Source organism: Pelophylax lessonae, assembly GCF_965119305.1.
Source record: "Pelophylax lessonae genome assembly, chromosome: 13".
Lineage (NCBI taxonomy): Eukaryota > Metazoa > Chordata > Amphibia > Anura > Ranidae > Pelophylax > Pelophylax lessonae.
Window position 1 is genome coordinate 4550738 of NC_138780.1, and position 27241 is coordinate 4577978.

Consider the following 27241-nt stretch of genomic DNA (forward strand, 5'->3'; position numbering starts at 1 on the left):
GTTCCCGACCAATTTGAGTGTTCTCTTTTGCGGTGCGTTAAGGGGTCACTTATGTTTTTCGGCATGTAGTAACGCGTGTTGCGTCACATTGAAACGCGTAGCCCAAGGAAAGAAATCGGCTTTTCAAGAAACGTGTGTTACATCTCAGTCTTCGTTAAAATAAATGTGCTTCTGACGCAACGCGATGTAACGCAAAATTAATCGACTTGTGGCACAACGTGCGTTACGTCTCACTATATTGTGCAGCCCCGTTGAAAGAAATCAGCTTCTGATGCAACGTGCGTTACGTCACATTAAAACACGCAAGACAATTAAAATGAAATGACTTGTGGCGCAACGCGCGTTACGTCGCACTATAATGTGCAGCCCGTTGAAAGAAGTCGGCTTCTGACGCAACGCACTTTACTTCACATTGTAACGCATGGCATGTTGAAAGAAATCGGCTTCTTATGCAACGAGCGTTACGTCACACTGTAACGCACAGCCCGTTGAAATAAATCAGCTTTTTACGCAACGCGCGTTACGTCGCACTCTAATGCGCTGCCGTTAAAATGAATTGGGTTCTTACGCAACGTGCATTACGTTGCACTCTAATACGTTGCCGTCTAAATTAATTGGCTTCTTACGCAACGTGCGTTACGTCGCAGTGTAATGCGCAACCCGTTTAAATAAATCAGCTTCTTACGCAACGTGCGTTACGTCGCAGTGTGATGCGCGGCCATTTAAATACATCGGCTTCTTATGCAAGATGCGTTACATCGCACTGTAATGAGCGGCTGTTTAAATAAATCGGCTTCTTACGCAACGTGCGTTACGTCACACTGTAATGCGCGGCCTGTTTAAATAAATCGGCTTCTGACGCAACGTGCGTTATGTCACACTCTGATGCGCGGCCGTTTATAAAAAAAATCAGCTTCTTACGCAATGTGCGTTACGTCGCAGTGTAATGCGCCGCCCATTTAAATAAATCGACTTCTTACGCAACGTGCATTACGTTGCACTGTAATGAGCGGCCCATTTAAAAAATTGGCTTCTGACGCACCATGCGTTACGTCGCACTGTAATGCGCAGCCTGTTTAAATAAATTGGCTTTTTATGCAACGTGCGTTACGTCACACTCTAATGCGCTGCCGTCTAAATTAATCGGCTTCTTACGCAACGTGCGTTACATTGCACTGTAATGCGCGGCCCGTTTAAATAAATCGGCTTCTTACGCAACGAACGTTACGTCGCACCGTAATGCGTGGCCCATTTAAATTAATTGGCTTCTCATGCAACGTGCGTTACGTCGCACCCTAATGCGCGGCCATTTAAATTAATTGGCTTCTTTCGCAACGTGCGTTACCTCCCACTGTAGTGCGCGGGCCATTTAAATTAATTGGCTTCTTACGCAACGTGCTTTACATTGCACTCTAATGCGCGGCCATTTAAAAAAAAATCAGCCTTTTACGCAACGCGTGTTACGTCGTACTGTAATGCGCAGCATGTTTAAATAAATCGGCTTCTTACGCAACGTGCGTTACGTCACACCCGTAACACGCAAGACATTTGAAATAAATCAGCTTCTGACGCAACACACGTTACGTCGCACAGTAATGAACGGTCTATTGAAATAAATTTGCTTCTTATGCAACGTACGTTACGTCACACTGTAATGCGCGGCCCGTTGAAATAAATCAGGTTCTGACGCAACAAAAATACGTACGTGGTGTAGAACTCTTCCTATATTGTGTTATTATGCGTTGCAGCGCATGCGCGTTGCAGTAATAAAAATATTCATGTTTGTGTTCCTACAACACCCCTAAAGGGTCCCACATATGAGGACGCAATGCATGGGGACACAACATATGGTGACACCACAAATGGGGACACAATGTATGGGGACAAAGCGTATGGGGACACCACATATGGTGACACCACGAATGGGGACACAATGTATGGAGACACCACATATGGTGACACCACAAAAGGGGACACAATGTATGGGGACACCACATATGGTGACACTACAAATGGGGACACAATGTATGGGGACACCACATATGGTGACATCACAAATGGGGACACAATGTATGGGGACAAAACGTATGGGGACACCACATATGGTGACACCACAAAAGGGGACACAATGTATGGGGACACCACATATGGTGACACTACAAAAGGGGACACAATGTATGGGGACACCACATATGGTGACACTACAAATGGGGACACAATGTATGGGGACACCACATATGGTGACACTGCAAATGGGGACACAATGTATGGGGACACCACATATGGTGACATCACAAATGGGGACACAATGTATGGGGACAAAACGTATGGGGACACCACATATGGTGACACCACAAAAGGGGACACAATGTATGGGGACACCACATATGGTGACACTACAAATGGGGACACAATGTATGGGGACACCACATATGGTGACACTGCAAATGGGGACACAATGTATGGGGACACCACATATGGTGACACTACGAATGGGGACACAATGTATGGGGACACCACATATGGTGACACAACGTATGGGGACACCACATATGGGGACATCACATATGGGAACACAATGAAGATATGAGGGTCACAACCGGAGAACAAACCACCCCCTCCCCCCCTACCGATACACCGTCCCTGGCGCAGCAGACATGGCGGAGGGGACAGGACGGCGAGGGGGGGAGGGGGGATAATATAGCTGCCATAAATTGTCTCTAATTGAGAGTGCCAGTTCATTAATTGCACCCGTAGTAGCCCTGTCCTGGGGCAGAGAGGGTTAACACTGAAGGCAGGTGGAGGAGGGGGGAGGAAATGTTCCTACAAAGAGACCCCAGCTGCTGATTGTGGGGGGGGGGGGAGGGGGATTGTGGGGTCAACTGGGGACATGGTGACAAGGGGACAAAAGTATTATCAACCCGGACAAAGGATCGGCCTCCATTGTTATGTCAGACTCAGTGTGGTGACAACAGAGGAAACACAATAACAGCATGTATGGGGACACAATGTATGGGGACACAATGTATGGGGACACAATGTATGGGGACACCACGTATGGGGACACAATGTATGGGGACACAATGTATGGGGACAAAACGTATGGGGACACAACGTATGGGGACACAATGTATGGGGACACAATGTATGGGGACAACACGTATGGGGACACTACGTATGGGGACACTACGTATAGGGACACAAAGTATGGGGACACAACGTATGGGGACACAACGTATGGGGACACAATGTATGGGGACACAATGTATGGGGACACAATGTATGGGGACACCACGTATGGGGACACAAAGTATGGGGACACAATGTATGGGGACAACACGTATGGGGACACTACGTATGGGGACACAATGTATGGGGACACCACGTATGGGGACACAAAGTATGGGGACACCACGTATGGGGACACAATGTATGGGGACAACACGTATGGGGACACAACGTATGGGGACACAATGTATGGGGACACAACGTATGGGGACACAATGTATGGGGACACAATGTATGGGGACAACACATATGGGGACACAACGTATGGGGACACAATGTATGGGGACACAACATATGGGGACACAATGTATGGGGACACCACGTATGGGGACACAAAGTATGGGGACACAATGTATGAGGACACAACGTATGGGGACACAATGTATGGGGACACCACGTATGGGGACACAAAGTATGGGGACACAATGTATGGGGACACAATGTATGGGGACAACACGTATGGGTACACTACGTATGGGGACACCACGTATGGGGACACAAAGTATGGGGACACAACGTATGGGGACAAAATGTATGGGGACACAATGTATGGGGACACAATGTATGGGGACACCATGTATGGGGACACAATGCATGGGGACACCACGTATGGGGACACAATGTATGGGGACACCACGTATGGGGACACAATGTATGGGGACACAACGTATGGGGACACCACGTATGGGGACACCACGTATGGGGACACAATGTATGGGGACACCACGTATGGGGACACTACGTATGGGGACACAATGTATGGGGATACCACGTATGGGGACACAAAGTATGGGGACACCACGTATGGGGACACAATGTATGGGGACACCACGTATGGGGACACAATGTATGGGGACACAACGTATGGGGACACAATGTATGGGGACACCACGCATGGGGACACAACGTATGGGGACACAACATATGGGGACACAATGTATCACGTATATAATGTATAGGGGGAGGGGACACATTAGTATATAATGTATAGGTGAATGGGACGCCACTGAATGTAATGTATAGGGGGAGGGGACACCTCAGTGTATAATGTATAGGGGGAGGGGACATCACAGTATATAATGTATAGGGGGAGGGGACAGCACTGTATATAATGTATAGGGGGAGGGGGACATCACAGTATATAATGTATAGGGGGAGGGGGACAGCACAGTATATAATGTATAGGGGGAGGGGACAGCACTGTATATAATGTATAGGGGGAGGGGACAGCACAGTATATAATGTATAGGGGGAGGGGACAACACAGTATATAATGTATAGGGGGAGGGGAGAGCACGGTATATAATGTATAGGGGGAGGGGAGAGCACGGTATATAATGTATAGGGGGAGGGGAGAGCACAGTGTATAATGTATAGGGGGAGGGGAAAGCACAGTATATAATGTATAGGGGGTAGGGGGACAGCACAGTATATAATGTATAGGGGAGGGGGACAGCAGTGTATATAATGTATAGGGGAGGGGAGAGCACAGTATATAATGTATAGGGGGAGGGGAGAGCACAGTATATAATGTATAGGGGGAGGGCACAGCACAGTATATAATGTATAGGGGGAGGGGAGAGCACAGTATATAATGTATAGGGGGAGGGGACAGAACAGTATATAATGTATAGGGGGAGGGGACAGCACAGTATATAATGTATAGGGGGAGGGGACAGCACAGTATATAATGTATAGGGGGAGGGGAGAGCACAGTATATAATGTATAGGGTAGGGGACAGCACAGTATATAATGTATTGGGGAGGGGAGAGCACAGTATATAATGTATAGGGGGAGGAGAGAGCACAGTATATAATGTATAGGGGGAGGGGGACAGCACAGTATATAATGTATAGGGGGAGGGGGACAGCAGTGTATATAATGTATAGGGGGAGGGGGTCAGCACAGTATATAATGTATAGGGGGAGGGGAGAGCACAGTATATAATGTATAGGGGGAGGGGGACAGCACTGTATATAATGTATAGGGGGAGGGGGACAGCAGTGTATATAATGTATAGGGGGAGGGGGTCAGCACAGTATATAATGTATAGGGGGAGGGGACAGCACAGTATATAATGTATAGGGGGAGGGGACAGCACAGTATATAATGTATAGGGGGAGGGGAGAGCACAGTATATAATGTATAGGGGGAGGGGCAGCACAGTATATAATGTATAGGGGGAGGGGACAGCACAGTATATAATGTATAGGGGAGGGGACAGCACAGTATATAATGTATAGGGGGAGGGGCAGCACAGTATATAATGTATAGGGGGAGGGGACAGCACTGTATATAATGTATAGGGGGAGGGGACAGCACAGTATATAATTTATAGGGGAGAGCACAGTATATAATGTATAGGGGGAGGGGACAGCACAGTGTATAATGTATAGGGGAGGGGACAGCACTGTATATAATGTATAGGGGAGGGGACAGCACAGTATATAATGTATAGGGGGAGAGCACAGTATATGATGTATAGGGGGAGGGGATAGCACATTATATAATGTATAGGGGGAGGGGATAGCACAGTATATAAAGTATAGGGGGAGGGGACAGCACAGTATATAATGTATAGGGGGAGGGGACAGCTGAGTATATAATGTATAGGGGAGGGGACAGCTGAGTATATAATGTATAGGGGGAGGGGACAGCACAGTATATAATGTATAGGGGGAAGGGACAGCACAGTGTATAATGTATAGGAGGAAGGAACAGCACAGCATATAATGTATAGGGGAGGGGAGAGCACTGTATATAATGTATAGGGGGAGGGAACAGCACTGTATATAATGTATAGGGGGAGGGGACAGCACTGTATATAATATATAGGGGGAGGGGAGAGCACAGTATATAATGTATAGGGGGAGGGGACAGCACAGTGTATAATGTATAGGTGGAGGGGGACAGCAGTGTATATAATGTATAGGGGGAGGGGACAGCACAGTATATAATGTATAGGGGGAGGGGACAGCACAGTATATAATGTATAGGGGGAGGGGAGAGCACAGTATATAATGTATAGGGGGAGGGGACAGCACTGTGTATAATGTATAGGGGGAGGGGACAGCACTGTATATAATGTATAGGGGAGGGGACAGCACTGTATATAATGTATAGGGGGAGGGGACAGCACAGTATATAATATATAGGGGGAGGGGACAGCAGTGTGTATAATGTATAGGGTGAGGGTACAGCAGTGTATATAATGTATAGGGGGAGGGGAGAGCACTGTATATAATGTATAGGGGGAGGGGACAGCAGTGTATATAATGTATAGGGGGAGGGGAGAGCACTGTATATAATGTATAGGGGGAGGGGATAGCACTGTATATAATGTATAGGGGGAGGGGACAGCACAGTGTATAATGTATAGGGGGAGGGGAGAGCACAGTATATAATGTATAGGGGGAGGGGACAGCACAGTATATAATGTATAGGGGGAGGGGATAGCACAGTATATAAAGTATAGGGGGAGGGGAGAGCACAGTATATAATGTATAGGGGGAGGGGACAGCACAGTATATAATGTATAGGGGGAGGGGAGAGCACAGTATATAATGTATAGGGGGAGGGGAGAGCACAGTATATAATGTATAGGGGGAGGGGACAGCACAGTATATAATGTATAGGGGGAGGGGAGAGCACAGTATATAATGTATAGGGGGAGGGAACAGCACTGTATATAATGTATAGGGGGAGGGGAGAGCACAGTATATAATGTATAGGGGGAGGGGACAGCACAGCATATAATGTATAGGGGGAGGGGACACTACAATCATGTGACCGGATTCTGTGGTGTCACCATGGAGACGGCTGAGTTTCCTCCTCTGTTGCCCCTGGTAACCACATTCATCTGAAGGACAATCCTGATTGGCTGTCCCAGGACAAGGCGCCGATAGTCAGGCTCCGCCCACATACCTGTTACTGACGTCACACGCGGGGCTCCCCTTGGCTCGGCCGTCTCCATGGTAACATTCTCACCGAGAACAGGGCGGGGCCTCACCCAGTCACGTGACTCCCCGCCCCTAGCAACCAGGAAAGCGTCCCTGAGAGGAGAGGAAGATGGCGGAGGCGGATCCGGGGGCCCTGAACCCCGAACAGGAGATCCAACTGGGGGCCTGGAGGGTGAGAGGGGAACCACAGAGCATGCTGGGAGTTGTGGTGTCACCTGACTGGTCACTGAGCATGCTGGGAGTTGTGGTGTCACCTGACTGAGCATGCTGGGAGTTGTGGTGTCACCTGACTAACCACAGAGCATGCTGGGAGTTGTAGTGTCACCTGACTGAGCATGCTGGGAGTTGTGGTGTCACCTGACTGATCACTGAGCATGCTGGGAGTTGTAGTGTCACCTGACTGATCACTGAGCATGCTGGGAGTTGTAGTGTCACCTGACTGATCACTGAGCATGCTGAGAGTTGTGGTGTCCCCATGAAATTAATTGCAATTTGTTATATATAAGATTTCCTGTTTCAGCCCCCGGGGGGGAGGGGTTTATGCCCAGGATAGGGGGGAGGGGTCTGTGCAATGCAGAAACCCCCACCAGCTGTGTGTTCTGCACTCCTGAGCCCCTGATTGGTGGAGACACGCCTACCAGTCAGCAGCTGAGTGCAGAGAGACCCCAATTCCTGTATAATGCCGGCTATACACCCCACAATACAATTACCCAATATGACCCCCCCCCCTCCCCCAATGACTCGGGGAGATCTGTTCAGTCATTTAATATACCCCTCCTCCCCAGTGACTTATAGGGATCTGATCAATCAATCATTTAATATACATCTCCCCCAATCATCTAATATAACCATTGCCCCCCCTATTGACTCAGATCTGATAAATCAATCATCTAATATAACCATTGATTCCCCCCCCCGCCCCCCCCCCAATGACTCGGAGAGGTCTGATCAATCAATCAACCAATATAACCATCGTCCCCTCCAATGATCGAGACAGATCTGATCAGTCAACCATCTAATATACTCATTGATCCCCCCCAATGACTCGGAGAGATCTGATAAATCAATCAACCTATATAATCATCGTCCCCGCCAATAATCTAGACAGATCTGATCAATTAATCATCTAATATAACCATTGATCCCCCCCCCATGACTCAGAAAGGTTTGATCAATCAATAAACCAATATAACCATTGTCCCTGCCAATAATCTAGACAGATCTGATCAATCAATCATCTAATATACCCATTGATCCCCCCCACCCCCGTAACTTGGAGAGATCTGATCAATCAATCAATCAACCAATATAACCATCGTCCCCTCCAATAATGCAGACAGATCTGATCAGTCATCTCTAATATACCCATTGATCCCCCCCCATGATCTGATCAATCAGTCATCTAAAACAAGCCATCTGACGTCACTGATATGTGATTGGTTGTTTCCCATGGTCATGTTTTGATCGGTGGTTTATGGTGACATCTGTAGTCTCCTGTCATTGGTTGGATCTCTGATCCCTATGTATGTGATCTCTCCTCCCGCAGATCCAGACCCGGATCAGTAATGAGAGCTACCTCCGAAGCCACCAGGAAGTGCGCCTTCTCCTGTCTGCATTTATACGGTGATTATAATTCCATCAACACCGACATCTGCCCCATACACAGTCTGATAACACCAGGGCCCCAACCAATCACATCTCTCTGTGTCTCTCTAGGGAGGTTCTGCTCCACCGTCCTGAGAACATCCGGGAGTTTGCAGCAGGTAAGACTGACATCACTGTGATTACAGGGGGTGGGGAATGGGAAGCATGCTTCTTTCATCGATTGTTCATTGGTCCCTGGGACTCTCCATGGTTGTTCATTAGTCTCCAACACTCTCCCTGATCAATCATTGGTCTCCAGCATTCTCCCTCATCAATCATTGGTCTCCAACACTCTCCCTGATCAATCATTGGTCTCCAGCATTCTCCCTCATCAATCATTGGTCTCCAACACTCTCCCTGATCAATCATTGGTCTCCTACATTCTCCCTGATCAATCATTAGTCTCCAACACTCTCCCTGATCAATCATTGGTCTCCTACACTCTCCCTGATCAATCATTGGTCTCCAACACTCTCCCTGATCAATCATTGGTCTCCTACATTCTCCCTGATCAATCATTAGTCTCCAACACTCTCCCTGATCAATCATTGGTCTCCAGCATTCTCCCTCATCAATCATTGGTCTCCAACACTCTCCCTGATCAATCATTGGTCTCCTACATTCTCCCTGATCAATCATTGGTCTCCTACATTCTCCCTGATTAATCATTAGTCTCCAACACTCTCCCTGATCAATCATTGGTCTCCTACATTCTCCCCGATCAATCATTGGTCTCCAACACTCTCCCTGATCAATCATTGGTCTCCAACACTCTCCCTGATCAATCATTGGTCTCCTACATTCTCCCTCATCAATCATTGGTCTCCAACACTCTCCCTGATCAATCATTGGTCTCCTACATTCTCCCTGATCAATCATTAGTCTCCAACACTCTCCCTGATCAATCATTGGTCTCCTACACTCTCCCTGATCAATCATTGGTCTCCAACACTCTCCCTGATCAATCATTGGTCTCCTACACTCTCCCTGATCAATCATTGGTCTCCAACACTCTCCCTGATCAATCATTGGTCTCCAGCATTCTCCCTCATCAATCATTGGTCTCCAACACTCTCCCTGATCAATCATTGGTCTCCTACACTCGTTGCTCATTCATTGGTCTGCAGCATTCTCCCTCATCATTCATTGGTCTGCAGCATTCTCCCTCATCAATCATTGGTCTCCAGCATTCTCCCTCATCAATCATTGGTCTCCAGCATTCTCCCTGATCAATCATTGGTCTCCAGCATTCTCCCTCATCAATCATTGGTCTCCTACACTCTCCCTGATCAATCATTGGTCTCCAGCATTCTCCCTCATCAATCATTGGTCTCCAGCATTCTCCCTGATCAATCATTGGTCTCCTACACTCTCCCTGATCAATCATTAGTCTCCAACACTTTCCCTGATCAATCATTGGTCTCCAGCATTCTCCCTGATCCTTCACGCAACTCTAACAATCGCCCTGGTCATTCATTGGTCTCCTACACTCTCTATGATCATTCATTGGTCTCCAGCATTCTCCCCAATTGTTCATTGGTCTCCAGCACTCTTCTCGATCCTTTATTGGTCTCCAGAACTTTTCTCAATCCTTCATTGGTCTCCAGCATTCTCTCTGATTCTTCACTGTGTCCAGCATTCTCCCTGATCCTTCATTCCTCTCCAACAGTTGTCCTTATCATTCATTGGTCTCCAATACACTCCCCAACTGTTTATTGGTCTCCAGCATTCTTCTCTATCCTTCATCCATCTCCAACAATTTCCCTGATCCTTCATTGGTCTCCAGCACTCTCTCTGATTCTTCATTGTGTCCAGCATTCTCCCTGATCCTTCATTCGTCTCCTCCAATAATTTCCCTGATCCTTTATTGATCTCCAGCATTCTTCTTGATCTTTCGCTTCTCGGCCTTTTGGCTAAGATCAAGTGTAGTATCTGTTCTTATCAGTTGGTATGGACCCTGAGGGTTAGTATCGGCAGGGGCTGAAATGAACCGGGGCGCTCTGGACGTCACTGGAGGACCGGGAAGTAGGCACTGTCAGAGAAAGCCGGATGGGTCTGTTGCCTTCTGATTTGAATGGGTCCGCCCCTGTCAGTTTGAAGGGAGTGGGAAAGCCGGGCGACCACGGTTAGTACTGCTCCTGGATGTGATTGGTAAGGAATGGCGGATGGTGGTGGGGGAACCTTTCCTCCTGGGTTGAATCTGGCCTTGCAAAAGGCTTGTCCCCAGTTGAAGGCAGGCTCACCCTAAGCTGTCTAAAGTTCTGATGCCTCCTGATGGGATAGGGCTACACTGGGTCTGGCCGGGGGCTGAGACCGAAAAAGCCTGTGGTGTACGTGCCCCTGGGGTGGCAGCCCAGGGGTGCCTCAATCTCACTGGTGAGGGGCAGCTCACCTGAGTTTTGTGGCACCTTGGTCACTGCACCATCACACTTTTTCAAGCACCTGCCTCTTGGGGTGGGCCTTTTGGCCAACACCAGAGGAATTTTTTATTCCTGGCCGGGGGGCCTGCCAAGGTTTTTCACTTTGGCACTACCCTGCACTTCTCCACTTCCCCTTTCCCCACTCTGTTTTTCTTTGTTGTGTGTCACGTTTGTCCCTTTTTTTGGTTGAGCACTTTGCACGACTTTGATGGCGTAGGTCCTCGGGCCTGCCCTGTAAGTCTTGGGAGGGGGTGGATATGGCCTTTTGGCTTAGTTCGCCCTCTCCCATGGGGTCTCCCTTCGGGGGAGCCCTACCTAGTACTCGGGGTGGGCTGTTTCGGCAGTCCCCCTGAAGAATGGGGTCCGCCCGGTTTCGGCTGGGTGGACCTAAGTGAGTACCTCAGTCCCTGTCAGGAGCTTCGCGCCCCGGGGGATCAGGGTCAGGGCCCTTCCTCTTCGGAGGAGGGCCATGTGTGTACGCCTTGTGCACTTTTTGTGTGTCCACGTTTGCGTGTGTGCACTTTTTTATGCACCGGGTGTTAAGTCTTTTGAGTGTGTTTCACACACCACGGGCTTTAAAGAAAAAAAAAAAAATTCTTCTTGATCTTTCGTTGGTCTCCTGCACTTTTCCTGATCCTTCATCCATGTCTAACAATTGTCCTGATCCTTTATTGGTCTCCAGCACTCTTCCCAACCGTTCATTGATCTCCAGTGTTCTTCTCAATCCTTCATTTGTCTCTAGCATTCTACGTAATCATTTATTGGTCTCCAGCACCCTCTTTGATTCTCTATTAGTCTCCAGCATTCTCTCTGATTCTTCATTGGTCTCCAGGACTCTCCCCAATTGTTCATTGGTCTCCAGCATTCTTCTCAATCGTTTATTGGTCTCCAGCATTCTCCCTAATCGTTTATTGGTCTCCAGCGTTATTCTTGATCATTCCTTGGTCTCTAGCATTTTCCCTGATCCTTCATTGGTCTCCAACACTCTGACGATTCTGACTCTCTCCAGAATTCTCCCAAATTGTTCATTGGTCTTCAGCATTCTTCCCAATCATTCATTGTTCTGCGGCACTCTTTCTGATCATTCATTGGTCTGCGGCACTCTTTCTGATCATTCATTGGTGTGCAGCATTCTCCCTGATCAATCATTGGTCTCCAGCGTTCTCCCTTATTCTTCATCCATCTCCAACACTCTCCCTGACCAATCATTGGTCTCCTACACTCTCCCTGATCATTCATTGGTCTGCAGCATTCTCCCTCATCAATCATTGGTCTCCAGCATTCTCCCTGATCCTTCACCCATCTCTAACAATGGCTCTGATCATTCATTGGTCTCCTACACTCTCTCTGATCATTCATTGGTTTCCAGCATTCTCCCCAATTGTTAATTGGTTTCCAGCACTCTGTTTAAACTTTATTGGTCTCCACAACTCTTCTCGATCATTCATTGGTCTCCAGCATTCTTCTCTATCCTTCATCCATCTCCAACAATTTCCCTCATCATTCATTGGTCTCCAGCATTCTTCTTGATCCTTCATTGGTCTCCAGCACTCTCCCCAGCTGTTCATTGGTCTCCAGCATTCTTCTCAATCCTTTGTTGGTCTCCTGCACTCTTCCTGATCCTTCATCCCCGTCTAACAATTGCCCTGATCCTTCATTGGTCTCCAGCACTCTCCCCGACTGTTCATTGGTCTCCAGCACTCTCCCCAACCGTTCATTGGTCTTCAATATTATTCTTGATTCTTCATTGGCCTCTAGCATTCTACGTAATCCTTCATCCATCTCCAAAAATTTCCCTGATTCTTCATTGGTCTCCAGGACTCTCCCCAATCGTTCATTGGTCTTCAGCATTCTTCTCGATCCTTCATTGGTCTCCAGCATTCTTCTTGATCCTTCATTGGTCTCCAGCATTCTTCTTGATCCTTCATTGGTCTCCAGCATTCTTCTCGATCGTTCATTGGTCTCCAGCATTCTTCTTGATCCTTCATTGGTCTCCAGCATTATTCTCGATCGTTCATTGGTCTCCAGCATTATTCTCGATCGTTCATTGGTCTCCAGCATTATTCTCGATCGTTCATTGGTTTCTAGCATTTTCCCTGATCCTTCATTGGTCTCCAACACTCTCTCTGATCATTCTGACTCTCTCCAGAACTCTCCCAAATTGTTCATTGGTCTTCAGCATTCTTCCCAATCATTCATTGGTCTGCGGCACTCTTCCTGATCAGTCACTGGACTACAACAATCTCCCAGATGAGTCAAAGGTCTACAACACTCTTCCTGACTGTTTAGTGATCTCCAACACCCTCCTCAGTTATTCATTGGTCTCTGGCACTCACCCTGATCACTGATTGGTTTTCAGCACTCACCCCAATCATTCATTGGTTGTCAGCACTCTTCCCCTGGGTTGCAAGTAGCTCCTTGGTACTTACTGTGTGGCGGACGGCCCCAGCAGTGGGTACGGGGGGGGGGGGGGGGGTTGTGACCATTTACTGGTAAAAGGCCTGTGCTGGCAGTTTTATGAAACAATGTCTACGTCTTGCTCCAGTCTCCACCAACGCTTGTGCTCAGTCTCTGACTTTCTCTTGTAGTGGGTCAGCAGTCTCTGACAGTCACCTGTAGTATGACAGCAGTCTCTCCTACTCTCTTGTAGTATGTGAGTAGTTTCTAAGCATCTCCTGTAGTATGCCACCTACAGTCTCTGACCGTCTCCTGTTGTATATTTGCAGTCTCTGACCATCTCCTGTAGGATGTTTGCAGTCTCTGACCATCTCCTGTTGTATATTTGCAGTCTCTGACCAATGACCATCTCCTGTAGGATGTTTGCAGTCTCTGACTGTCTCCTGTAATATGACATCAGTCTCTGACAATCTTTTATAGCACAACATAGACTGAATATTATGTGTATCTCCCGTGGGGATGTCAGGGGCCGCAGTAGAGCCCCCCTTATATCTAGTACGTTGACCTCCACTTCTCTATAGCACAGAAAGGGTTCAGCCAATCACAAGACGGCGCTTATTGCGTTATGAATCTTTTGCCAGGTAGACCAGTCCCCGCATACGTTTGCGCTCCCGTTAATAAGGACGCGGAGGGAGGGACGTACCGTCCTCGAGATTAGGAGGGGGGTAGAGGCACTTCATCACTCGGAAGGACGCGGAACGACAGGACAGAAACACATTATCTCCGCTCACACCTCGTCCATCACGCTCGCAGCGGCGCGTCAATGACGGATACTTTGTATCGTAAAGCTGTCAAGACAAATAGCAGGAATAATGTGGATCCTCATGGATTAGGGAGACGTCTGTCCATATTGATCCCGGGAGAGACGGAGGAGAATGCGTTTCCTGCGTTCCCCGGGGGCCTTGTAATTTTCAGGAATTGTATTTAACGCAGGGACACAAATGTCCTTCTGGTCTGCGCTACGAACGTCGGCGTTCATAAACCACCAAGGAAGCAAACCCGATTCCCGGCTTCTCTCCAGCGTCAGTTGAGCTTATAGCCAAATGCCAGCCAAAAAATTGTTTGGGTCTCCAGGGCTTTCCAGAACGTTCACTGGTCTCTAGATCTCTCTTTGATCATTTATTGGTTTTCAGCATTCTCGTCAATCGCTCATTGGTCAGCAGCGCTCTCCTTGGAATCCAGAGCTCTCTCCAACTATTCAGTGGTTTCCAGCACTCGGCCTGATCATTCATTGGTTTCCTGATCTCTCCCCACACACTCATTGGTCTTCAGACCTCTCCCTGATTGTTCATTGGTTTCCAGGACTTTCCCTGCACAGTCATTGGTTGTGACCGTTCATTGGTCTGCAGCACTCTTCTCGACCATTCAATGGTCTGCAGCGCTCTCTCCAACCATTCATTGGTCTGCAGCACTCTTCCCAACTGTTCAGAGGTCTGCACAACTCTCTCCGACTGTTCATAGATCTGCACAACTGTCTCCAACTGTTCATTGGTCTGCAGCACTCTCCTCGACAGTTCAATGGTTTACAGCACTTTCCCCGACCATTCATTGGTCTGCAGCACTCTCCCCAACTGTTCATAGGTCTGCAGCACTCTCTCTGTCTGTTCACTGGTCTGCAGCACTCTCTTCAAGAGGTAATTGGTCTTCAGCACACTCACTAAGAGGTAATTGGTCTGCAGCACTCTCCCCGACCATTAATTGGTCTGCAGCACTCTCCTCAAGAGTTTATTAATCTGCAGCACTCTCCCTGACTGTATATTGGTCCGCAGCAGTCTCTCCAACTGTTCATTTGTGTGCAGCACTTTCCCTAAATATTCATTGGTGTGTAGCACCCTCCTTAACCGTTCATTGGTCTGCAGAACTCTCCCCCACTGTTCAGTGGTGTGCAGCACTCTCTCGGACTGTTCATTGGTGTGCAGCACTCTCGCTGATTCTTTATTGGTGTGCAGCACTCTCCCTGATTCTTCATTGGTGCGCTCACTCTCCCCAACTGTTCATTGGGGTGCAGCACTCTCCAAGACCATTCGTTGGTGTGCAGCGCTCTCCCAGACCGTTCGTTGGTGTGCAGCGCTCACCCAGACCGTTCGTTGGTGTGCAGCACTCTCCCAGACCGTTCGTTGGTGTGCAGCACTCTCCCAGACCGTTCGTTGGTGTGCAGCACTCTCCCAGACCGTTCGTTGGTGTGCAACACTCTCCCAGACCGTTCGTTGGTGTGCAACACTCTCCCAGACCGTTCGTTGGTGTGCAGCACTCTCCCAGACCGTTCGTTGGTGTGCAGCACTCTCCCAGACCGTTCGTTGGTGTGCACCACTCTCCCAGACCGTTCGTTGGTGTGCAGCAGTCTCTCCCAGACCGTTCGTTGGTGTGCAGCGCTCTCCCAGACCGTTCGTTGGTGTGCAGCGCTCTCCCAGACTGTTCATTTGTGTGCAGCGCTCACCCAGACCGTTCATTAGTGTGCAGCACTCTCCCTGACCGTTCATTCGTGTGTAGAACTCTCCCCGACCATTTATTGGTGTGCAGCACTCTCTCTGACCGCTCATTGGTGTGCAGCACTCTGTCCGAATGTTCATTGGTGTGCAGCACTCTCCCTGACCATTCATTAGTGTGCAGCACTCTCCCTGATTCTTCATTAGTGTGCAGTACTCTCCCCGACTGTTCATTCTTTGATTGTTCTCTGTTCTCCAGCACTCTCCCTGATCGTTCCTGCCTCCTGCACTCTCTTGGATCCTCCACTGGTTCCTAGCACTCTCCACCATCATTCGCTGGTCTCCAGAACTCTCCACCATCATTCGCTGGTCTCCAGAACTCTCAACCATCATTCGCTGGTCTCCAGAACTCTCCACCATCATTCGCTGGTCTCCAGAACTCTCCACCATCATTCGCTGGTCTCCAGAACTCTCCACCATCATTCGCTGGTCTCCAGAACTCTCCACCATCATTCGTTGGTCTCCAGAACTCTCCACCATCATTCGTTGATCTCCAGAACTCTCCACCATCATTCGTTGGTCTCCAGAACTCTCCACCTTCATTCGCTGGTCTCCAGCATTCTTACCAATTGTTCACTGCTCTCCAGAACTCTCCACCATCATTCGCTGGGTTCCAAACACTCCACTATCATTCACTGGTCCCCAGAAGTCTCCACCATCATTCACTGCTCTCCAGAACTCTCCACCATCATTCGCTGGGTTCCAAACACTCCACTATCATTCGCTGGTCTCCAGAACTCTCCACCATCATTCGCTGGTCTCCAGAACTCTCCACCATCATTCGTTGGTCTCCAGAACTCTCCACCTTCATTCGCTGGTCTCCAGCATTCTTACCAATTGTTCACTGCTCTCCAGAACTCTCCACCATCATTCGCTGGGTTCCAAACACTCCACTATCATTCACTGGTCCCCAGAAGTCTCCACCATCATTCACTGCTCTCCAGAACTCTCCACCATCATTCGTTGGTCTCCAGAACTCTCCACCATCATTCGTTGATCTCCAGAACTCTCCACCATCATTCGTTGGTCTCCAGAACTCTCCACCTTCATTCGCTGGTCTCCAGCATTCTTACCAATTGTTCACTGCTCTCCAAAACTCTCCACCATCATTCGCTGGGTTCCAAACACTCCACTATCATTCACTGGTCCCCAGAAGTCTCCACCATCATTCACTGCTCTCCAGAACTCTCCACCATCATTCGCTGGGTTCCAAACACTCCACTATCATTCGCTGGTCTCCAGAACTCTCCACCATCATTCGCTGGTCTCCAGAACTCTCCACCATCATTCGTTGGTCTCCAGAACTCTCCACCTTCATTCGCTGGTCTCCAGCATTCTTACCAATTGTTCACTGCTCTCCAGAACTCTCCACCATCATTCGCTGGGTTCCAAACACTCCACTATCATTCACTGGTCCCCAGAAGTCTCCACCATCATTCACTGCTCTCCAGAACTCTCCACCATCATTCGCTGGGTTCCAAACACTCCACTATCATTCACTGGTCCCCAGAAGTCTCCACCATCATTCACTGCTCTCCAGAACTCTCCACCATCATTCGCTGGGTTCCAAACACTCCACTATCATTCGCTGGTCTCCAGAACTCTCCACCATCATTCGCTGGTCTCCAGAACTCTCCACCATCATTCGGTGGTCTCCAGAACTCTCCACCTTCATTCGCTGGTCTCCAGCATTCTTACCAATTGTTCACTGCTCTCCAGAACTCTCCACCATCATTCGCTGGGTTCCAAACACTCCACTATCATTCACTGGTCCCCAGAAGTCTCCACCATCATTCACTGCTCTCCAGAACTCTCCACCATCATTCGCTGGGTTCCAAACACTCCACTATCATTCACTGGTCTCCAGAACTCTCCACCATCATTCACTGGTCTTCAGAACTCTCCACCATCATTCACTGGTCTCCAGCACTCTGCTTGACTGTTCATTGGGGAGACTTTCCCTCACTTCCTGTCCCAATGACAGGGTGTCACAAGAACAGGAGGAGACTGGATATCCCTCTGATGGGGACAGAGACAGCAAAAAATCACATCAGGGGAAGGTTTAGAACATCCCTCAGGATTTAAATGCTCACCTTGTCTTCCTGTTCTGGTGACACCCACATCCTCTGTTATCCTGGTGTCACCGGGACAGGAAACAAGAGTAAACCTTTCTAATAACGGCACATTAAATTGTTTCCACTACAAACAGCATTCGTCGGAAAGTTCCCTCCATCCAATCTCAGTCTTAACTAAGGCTCTGCTCGGAATCGGAGTCACAGAAGGCGCGCTCGTCCCCGGCAGGAATGAAAAGTTTATTAAGATCGCAAACAAAAAGTAATTAAGAAATGGGAGACGTCTGGGAAATTAATCTCGCTGACAAGTGTGTGCTGATATTTCATCAGAATGTAAGTTAGAGCTGTGAGCGAGGGGGTTATCATCTGTGTCAACGGCGGGTTCAAGAGAACCGGTCATGGCTGGGCCTAGGCAAGAATCTGAAGAGTCCGTCTTACATCATTACAGTTCTACCGCTTGCTGACCACGCCCTTTCTGGAACTTTTTCTTTAAAAGTTTAAATCTGTATTTTTTTGCTAGAAAATTACTTGGAACCCCCAATTATCATTGTTTTTTATTTAGCAGAGACCCTAGAGAATAAAATGGAGATTGCTGCAATATTTTATGTTGCACCGTATTTGCGCAATTTCTTTTTTTTAAAAACACACTTTAATCAATTAAACTAAACACAATATTTATCCCAATTTTTTTGGTAACATATAAAAGATGATATTACGGCGAGTAAATAGATACCTAACATGTCACACTTTAAAATTGCGCACACTCGTGGCAACAAATTACGGCACTTAAACATCTCCATAGGCGACATTTTACATTTTTTTTACATGTTACCAGCATAGAGTTACAGAGGAGTTCTAGTGCTGGAATTATTGCTCACGCTCTAACGATCGCTGCGATACCTCACATGTGTGGTTTACATATGGGTGTGCGACTTAAGTATGCGTTCGCTTCTGCGCGCGAGCGCGGAGGGACGGGGCGCTTTACATTTTTTTTATCTTATTTATTTTACATTTTATTTTTACACTGTCTCTTTTATTTATTTATTTTTTAATCACTTTTATTCCTATTATAAGGAATGTAAACATCCCTTATAATAGAAATAAGGATGACAGGCCCCCTTTAAGGAGAGATCTGGGGTCAAAGAAGACCCCAAATCTCTCATTTACCTTTTAAAAGCAAAAGATTACAAAAAAAAAAAAAATGCTTTAACAAACAAAATATTTACTATGGCCCAGGAGCCAGAAGTGAGGTCAGAAGTCGCTCCAGTCCTCCAAGGGTATAGAGATGAGTGGCGTCTAAGAGACGATTGGCGTATAAGCAATGTAAATATCCCTTATAATAGAAAAAAGTATTACAGGACCCCTTTAAGGAGAGATCTGGGGGTCAAAAAGACCCCAAATCTCTCATTTACCTTTTTAAAAGCAAAAGATCACAAAAAAAAAAAAAATGCTTTAACAAAAAAAATATTTACTATGAGGTCAGATGTCGCTCCAGTCCTCCAAGGGCATAGAGATGAGTGGCGTCTAAGAGACGAGTGGCGTATAAGGAATGTAAATATCCCTTATAATAGAAATAAGGATGAAAGGTCCCCTTTAAGGAGAGATCTTGGGGTCAAAAAGACCCCAAATCTCTCATTTACCTTTTAATAGAAAAAGATAAAAAAAAAGTTTTTTGAACTGTCGCTTTAACAAAAAAAAAAAAAATGTACTATGGCCCAGGAACCAGAAGTGAGGTCAGACATCGCTCCGGTCCTCCAAGGGCATAGAGATGAGTGGCGTCTAAGAGACGAGTGGCGTATAAGGAATGAAAACATCTCTTATAATAGAAAAAAAGATGACAGGTCCCCTTTAAGGAGAGATCTGGGGTCAAAAAGACCCCAAATCTCTCATTTACCTTTTTAAAGCAAAAGATCACAAAAAAAAAATGCTTTAACAAAAAAAATATTTACTATGGCCCAGGAACCAGAAGTGAGGTCAGACGTCGCTCCAGTCCTCCAAGGGCATAGAGATGAGTGGCGGCCATCTTGGCCTTACTCATACCCAGCTAACGGCTGCATCGGATCGCTCCCAGGCTTTACCGATGGGTCACGTAAGCCCGGGAACGACCGTGAAGTGGTGAGAGGGGCATCCCACCGCTTCTAGAAGTGATCCGCCCCCCCGGGACCAGAAATTTATTAAAAAAGAAAACCGGCCATAGTCAAAAATAATACCAGGGTTTTGGCAGCTGCCATACCCTGGGATTTAACGTCAAAGTAAGGATGTATTTTTACTATGGGCCGGTCAGCAAGTGGCTAGTAAAAAAAAAATGATATATATATATTACCAAAAGTATTGGGACGCCGGCCTTTACACACACATGAACTTTAATGGCATCCCAGTCTTAGTCCGTAGGGTTCAATATTGAGTTGGCTCCGCTCTTTGCAGCTATAACAGCTTCAACTCTTCTGGGAAGGCCGTCCACAAGGTTTAGGAGTGTCTATGGGAATGTTTCACCATTCTTCCAGAAATGCATTTGTGAGGTCAGGCACTGATGTTGGATGAGAAGTCCTGACTCGCAGTCTCTGCTCTAATTCATCCCAAAGGTGTTCTATGGGGTTGAGGTCAGGACAGTCAAGTTCCTCCACCCCAAACTCACTCATTCATGTCTTTATAGACCTTGCTTTGTGCACTGGTCCAAATCATTGGGTTGGGGGGGGATTGTGGTGTGGGGGTGTTTTCCAGGGGGTTTGGCTTGGCCCCTTAGTTACATTGAAGGGAATTCTTAAGGTGTCAGTCATAAAAAGACATTTATCCACTATGGGAGGAGGGGGAATTTATGCTTCGGGGGTAATCATGCAGATTAGTGCTCCATGGTTTTGTGGGGGGATTTGTGCTGACACATGGTTATCATACATCTTGGGGGCGGGGCTCAGGTTGGCGTGTTCGCCCTGGGCTCTAGATGATCTTGTCCCGGCATTGTCAGTGACGGCTGCATGGCATTTCTCAGGGCGGTTTCCTGGCTGTGACAACAGTGGACCATGTCTGTGCAATGTGTGTTGAAAGAGCTCCATTTGGAAGCCCGTGTGACAACCCTGAAGCACAATGGGAGTCAGGGACAGAGCGTTGTCACCCTATAACAGGAGCAAGGACCTTCATGACGAATCACCAGGCATTATATTAAGAAAAAGGGACTGAAAATGACATTCAAGCTTATTAGAAATATTGGTGATCCAGGTTGAGTCTAATTTACCGGTAAGGTTCCTCCAGAAGCCCAGCCGTGACCAATTTCCTTGCAGATGACCTTACACAGCCCAAGGACCTCCCTGGCAGAGACACAGTTAAGTCCTCCCGGCTAGGAGACATGGGCGCTGGGTGGGTATTATATTCACGTCCGCAGGGAAGGCCGGCGAGTGGAAAAAATAGACATCTCTCCGTCTGAGCCCGGCGAGGAAGGCGGATGTTAACCTTAATGAATTCAATTACTGGCAGAACACAGCTCTGGGCTCTGTGTAGGAGACGGCGGGCAGGATAAACACGGCGTCCGGTGGGCGTGTGCAGGCGCACATCCAGGAGAGCCATGCGGTTCTGCATTGGGGTCCCAGAGTCAGATCCCAGCGTGGACACTGACTGACTGGAGTGTGTATGGCCTTCTCCATGTCTGGAGGATAAATAGTGCCAGCAAAACTATAAGACTGGGATAGGGAATGAGAATTAAGAAGGTACTGATGTGAGTCCTGCCCCAAGAGCTTACAGTCTAAATGGAATGGTGATGAGTGCTAGAGGTACGACATGACTGGAGTAGTTTTGTGGCCGTGAAACTATGGGCGTGTGAGTGCCAAATTCCGAGGTCAGTGAGAAGTACGAGGTAAAAGAAGCCGTATAGGAGAAGTATGGAGGTGTGAATGAGAAATAGTAACCTGAGGGGAAAAGTCCCAGAGAAGGAAGCAGCATTGCAAAAGTCTTGGAGGTGTGACTGGAAAGAGAGATCCAGAGGAGAGCAGCATGGGAGAAGTCCTGAGGTTGTAATTGGGAAGGGGTGACATGGAGGAAGTGAGATCCAGAGGAGAGCAGCAATAGAGAAGTCCTTGGAGTTGTGATTGGGAAGTGGTGACCTGGAGGAAGAGAGATCCAGAGGAGAACAGCATGAGAGAAGTTCTGGGGTTGTGATTGGGAATTTGTTACCTGGAGGAAGAGAGATCCAGAGGAGAGCAGCATGGGAGAAGTTCTAGGGTTGTGATTGGGAAGTGGTGACCTGGAGGAAGAGAGATCCAGAGGAGAGCAGCATGGGAGAAGTTGTAGGGTTGTGATTGGGAAGTGGTGACCTGAAGGAAGAGTGATTAAGAGGAGGGCAGCTATTGAGAAGTCCTTGGGGTATGATTTGGAAATGGTGAACCAGAAGAAGACAGATTTAGAAAAGGGCAGCATGGGAGAAGTCTTGAGGTTGTAATTAGGAAGTGATGACCTGCAGGAAGTGAGATCCAGAGGAGAGCAGCAATAGAGAAGTCCTTGGAGTTGTGATTGGGAATTTGTTACCTGGAGGAAGAGAGATCCAGAGGAGGACAGCATGGGAGAAGTCCTTGGGTTGTAATTAAGAAGGGGTGACCTGGAGGAAGAGAGATTCAGATGAGAGCAGCATGGGAGAAGTCCTGGGGTTGTGATTGGAAAGTGGTGACTTGGAGGAAGGAGGATCTAGAGAAGGAAGGAGGCATTGGAGATGTCCTTGGGGTGTGGTTGGGAAATTGTGACCCATAAGAAGAGCAATCTGGAGGAGTGCAGCATGGGAAAAGTCTGGAGGTGTGACTTGGGAGTGGTAGCCCAGAGGACGAGAGATCCAGAGAAGGAGAGCAGCATGGGAGACATCCTTGGGGGGTAATTGTTAAATGGTGTCCCAGAGAAAGACAAATCTAGAGGGGGCAGCATGGGAGAAGTCTGGAGGTGTCACTGGGGAGTGGTAACCCAGAGGAAGAGAGATCCAGAGAAGGAGAGTAGCATGAGAGACATCCTTGGGGGGTAATTGTTAAATGGTGACCCGGAGGAAGACAAATCTAGAGGGGTGCAGATTGGGAGAAGTCTGGAGGTGTCACTGGGGAGTGGTAACCCAGAGGAAGAGAGATCCAGAGGAGAGTAGCATGGGAGACATCCTTCGGGGGGTAATTGTTAAATGGTGACCCGGAGGAAGACAAATCTAGAGGGGTGCAGATTGGGAGAAGTCTGGAGGTGTCACTGGGGAGTGGTAACCCAAAGGAAGAGAGATCCAGAGAAGGAGAGCAGCATGGGAGACATCCTTGGGGGGGTAATTGTTAAATGGTGACCCAGAGAAAGACAAATCTAGAGGGGTGCAGTATGGGGGAAATCCTGGAGGTGTGAATTGGGAATTGGCGACCTAGAGGAAGAGAAATCCAGAAAAGGAGGGCAGCATGAGAGACGTCCTGAGGTTGTAGTTAGGAAAAGGTGACCTGGAGAAAGAGAGATCCAAAGAAGAAAGGCGGCTAAGGAGACGTCCTTGGGGTGAGAGAGAGACATCTGGAGGAGTGCAACATGGGAGAAGTCCTGGAGGTGTGATTGGGAAGTGTTGACCTGCGGAAAAGAAGGAACCAGTGAAGGGCAGCATGGGGTTGTGACTGGGAAGTGGTGACTCAGAAGAGGAGAGCTCCAGAGAAGTGCAGCATGGGAGAAGTCCTGGGGTTGTGACTGGGAAGTGGTGACCCAGAAGAGGAGAGCTCCAGAGAAGTGCAGCATGGGAGAAGTCCTGGGGTTGTGACTGGGAAGTGGTGACCCAGAAGAAGAGAGCTCCAGAGAAGTGCAGCATGGGAGAAGTCCTGGGGTTGTGACTGGGACGTGGTGACCCAGAAGAGGAGAGCTCCAGAGAAGTGCAGCATGGGAGAAGTCCTGGGGTTGTGACCCAGAAGAAGAAAGCTCCAGTGGAGGGCAGCATTGGGGTAATGGTGGTAACTTGGCGTAATTCAGTTTTTTCCTCTTTTTGGTCATTTGTCTGCTTTCCGCCATCGTGCTTCAACTTTTCCTAGATCCGGAGAACATTCGGAGCCAGAAGAAGAAGCGGGAAAAGGAATGGCAGTGATTTGTCCGGCTAGAACCCGCTATGTGTTTGGTGTAGCAGCTCCTTTTTCATCGTCAGTCAGGATTGCTTGGAATGGAGTAGCTGCTGGGTAAATATTGATTGCCCTTTGCTGTCTAATAACACAGGAATTATGACTGGGAGGTGGGGGGGGGGGGGTCTGCTGTTCCTGAAAAATTGGGCAATCGCCCATCTTCCTGGTTCGACGCTCAGACAGTGTGCCCGTCGGCCATTGATGGAGTAGCAGGCCGGGTTCAATAGCAGCCAGGCCCATTTGGAGATCATTGGGTGCTCTTCTTAGTTCTTCCATAGACCTTCTAGGCATCTACACCTCATGTCTCAATTATTTCCTTCCTAATATGACTCAGTTTCCCTGAGGTTGCTGTAGACTGAACTGTGCACGGCTTATCAGGTAGGGGCAATCTCATCCATGAGCTCACTATAGGCAGGGTACCTTGGGGGAGGGGGGGGGGCACTGGACTGGTTTGAAGAATGTAAACAAGAATGAGAGCGCCCCTCAGGTTGTTACTGCATCTGACATTAAATTAGGAGAAGCTGACGTGTTTCGGGGTCAGACACCGCCTTTCTTCAAGGCTGAGATTCTCAGAGGGGACCTAAAATCAGAACTGTATAGGCAGCGCTTGGACAACTGGGGTACTTTAGGGGAGCCCTGGAGTGCCCGGAAGAATATAAACAAGGATAACAGTGCCCCTCCAGTCATTACTGCTTCTGACAAGAAATGAGAAGCCGACACGTTTTGGGGTCAGATATCTCCCTTCGTCAAGGCTGTAGATCATTAGGGCTCAGATTATTATATATGGGGGTCTAAAACGAAAATTGTATAAGCAGCGCTGTCAACCAGGGTGCCTTTGGGGTCCCAGGAATGGTATGAAGAATGTAAAGAAAGATGAGAGCGCTCCTCAAATCTTTTTTTGTATGTGGCAAGAAATGGGTAGAAGCGAACATGTTTCGGGGTCAGACACCCCCTTTTGTCAGGGATTGGGTTCTCAGAGGGGGCCTAAAATCAAAACTGTATAGGCAGCGCTCTATCAACCAGGGCACCTTGGGGGTCCCTGGAGTAGTCTGAAAAAATGGAAATAAGGATGAAAGCACCCCACTCAAGTCTTAATTGCAAGTGACAAGGAATTAGGAGAGGAAGTCGACATGTTTCAGGGTCAGATATCTCCCTTCGTCAAGGCAGTAGGTAAGACTATCGGAATGTGACATAAAATTAGGAGAGGAATCCGACATGTTTCGGGGTCAGATATCCCCCTTCATCAGGGCTGTAGGTAAGACTATCAGAACGTGACAAAAAATTAGGAGAGGAATCCGACATGTTTGGGGTCAGATAGCCCCCTTCGTTAGGGCAGTAGGTAAGACTATCAGGACGAGACAAAAAATTAGGAGAGGAGACCGACATGTTTCAAGGTTAGATATCCCCTTTCATCAGGGTTGCATATAAGACTATTGGAATGTGAGAAAAAATTAGGAGAAGAAGCAGACCTGTTTCAGGGTCAGATATCTCCCTTCATCAGGACTGTAGGTAAGACTATCGGAACGTGACAAAAAATTAGGAGAGGAATCTAAAATTTTTTGGGGTTACATATCCCGCCTTCGTCAGGGCAGTAGGTAAGACTATCAGGACGTGACAAAAAAATTAGGAGAGGAAGCTGACATGTTTCAGGGTCAGATATCCCCCTTTGTCAGGGTAGTAGGTAAGACTATCAGGGCGTGACAAAAAATTAGGAGAGGGAGCCAACATGTTTCGGGGTCAGATATCCCCCTTTGTCAGGGCAGTAGGTAAGAATATCAGGAGGTGACAAAAAATTAGGAGAGGAGGCTGACATGTTTCAGGGTCAGATATCCCTCTTTGTCAAGGCTGTAGATAAGGCTATTGGAATGTGACCAAAAATTTAGGAAAGGAAGCTGACATGTTTTTGGGTCAGATATCCCCCTTCGTCAGGGCTGTAGGTAAGACTATCAGGATGTGACAAAAAATTAAAAGAGGGAGCCAACATGTTTCGGGGTTAGATATCCCCCTTCGTCAGGGCTGTAGGTAAGACTATAAGGATGTGACAAAAAATTAAAAGAAAGAACCGACATGTTTCAGGGTCAGATATCCCCCTTCGTCAGGGCTGTAGGTAAGACTATCAGGACGTGACAAAAAATTAGGAGAGGAAGCCGACATGTTTTGTGGTCAGATATCCACTTTTGTCAGGGCTGTAGATAGTCCAATAGTCCTATTTGCTCCAATGTAAAGAGGCATTAGATCCAATGGTATGAGTCCCTGGACAGACAAGAGTGGTGCTGTCAGACCCTATAAAAAAAATTGAAAAGAGGGCGGGGCTGGAAGGATGCGAGCAAATCCTGAAAGGATGGTCATTAAAAAAGATTAGGAACGCAGAAGGAGAGAAGGTGACGTGAATGGCTTTATATTTGGAACATGGTGTTAGATAATGTGCCAATTATAGAGAGATGGGGGATGGGTCACATGACTAGAATTAATACTAATGATGACGATCACATGCTCCCATCAAATTTGGGGGTGACTGCACTGGCACACTGTACAGAGCGCGGGTGGGGGGATGGGGGGGAGTGGTCGTTGCATCTGGATAATTGTCCCTGGAGACCTACGAAGGAAATAACTGACGTTGCGTGTTACAGGCGTCAGTAAATCACCTTTCTGGGAGGTCCTGACCGCAGCCGGGGTCTTTCCTCAGGCCGTATCTGACCGACCCCCCCCCCCCCCCCCCGACCAAGGGTGACTCCAGCTGGTGACGAGCTGCGCCTGCTGACAGAAACCAGACGGCCCCAGAAGATCCAATAGGGGCCCCTTATTAAATCATATTATAGGCATGT

The 27241-nt window shown here is 48.0% G+C and overlaps 1 protein-coding gene across 1 annotated transcript in view; it reads right to left on the reverse strand.

Moving 5' to 3' along the window:
- The window catches only part of CELF3 (CUGBP Elav-like family member 3), a 106034-nt gene extending 84303 nt beyond the window's left edge, over window positions 1-21731 (reverse strand). Inside the window, exon 1 of the mRNA XM_082275649.1 lies at window positions 21557-21731. The gene's annotated coding sequence lies outside the window, so the exon portion shown is untranslated. The remainder of the gene's footprint in view (window positions 1-21556) is intronic.
- Between the last annotated feature and the right edge of the window lie 5510 nt (window positions 21732-27241).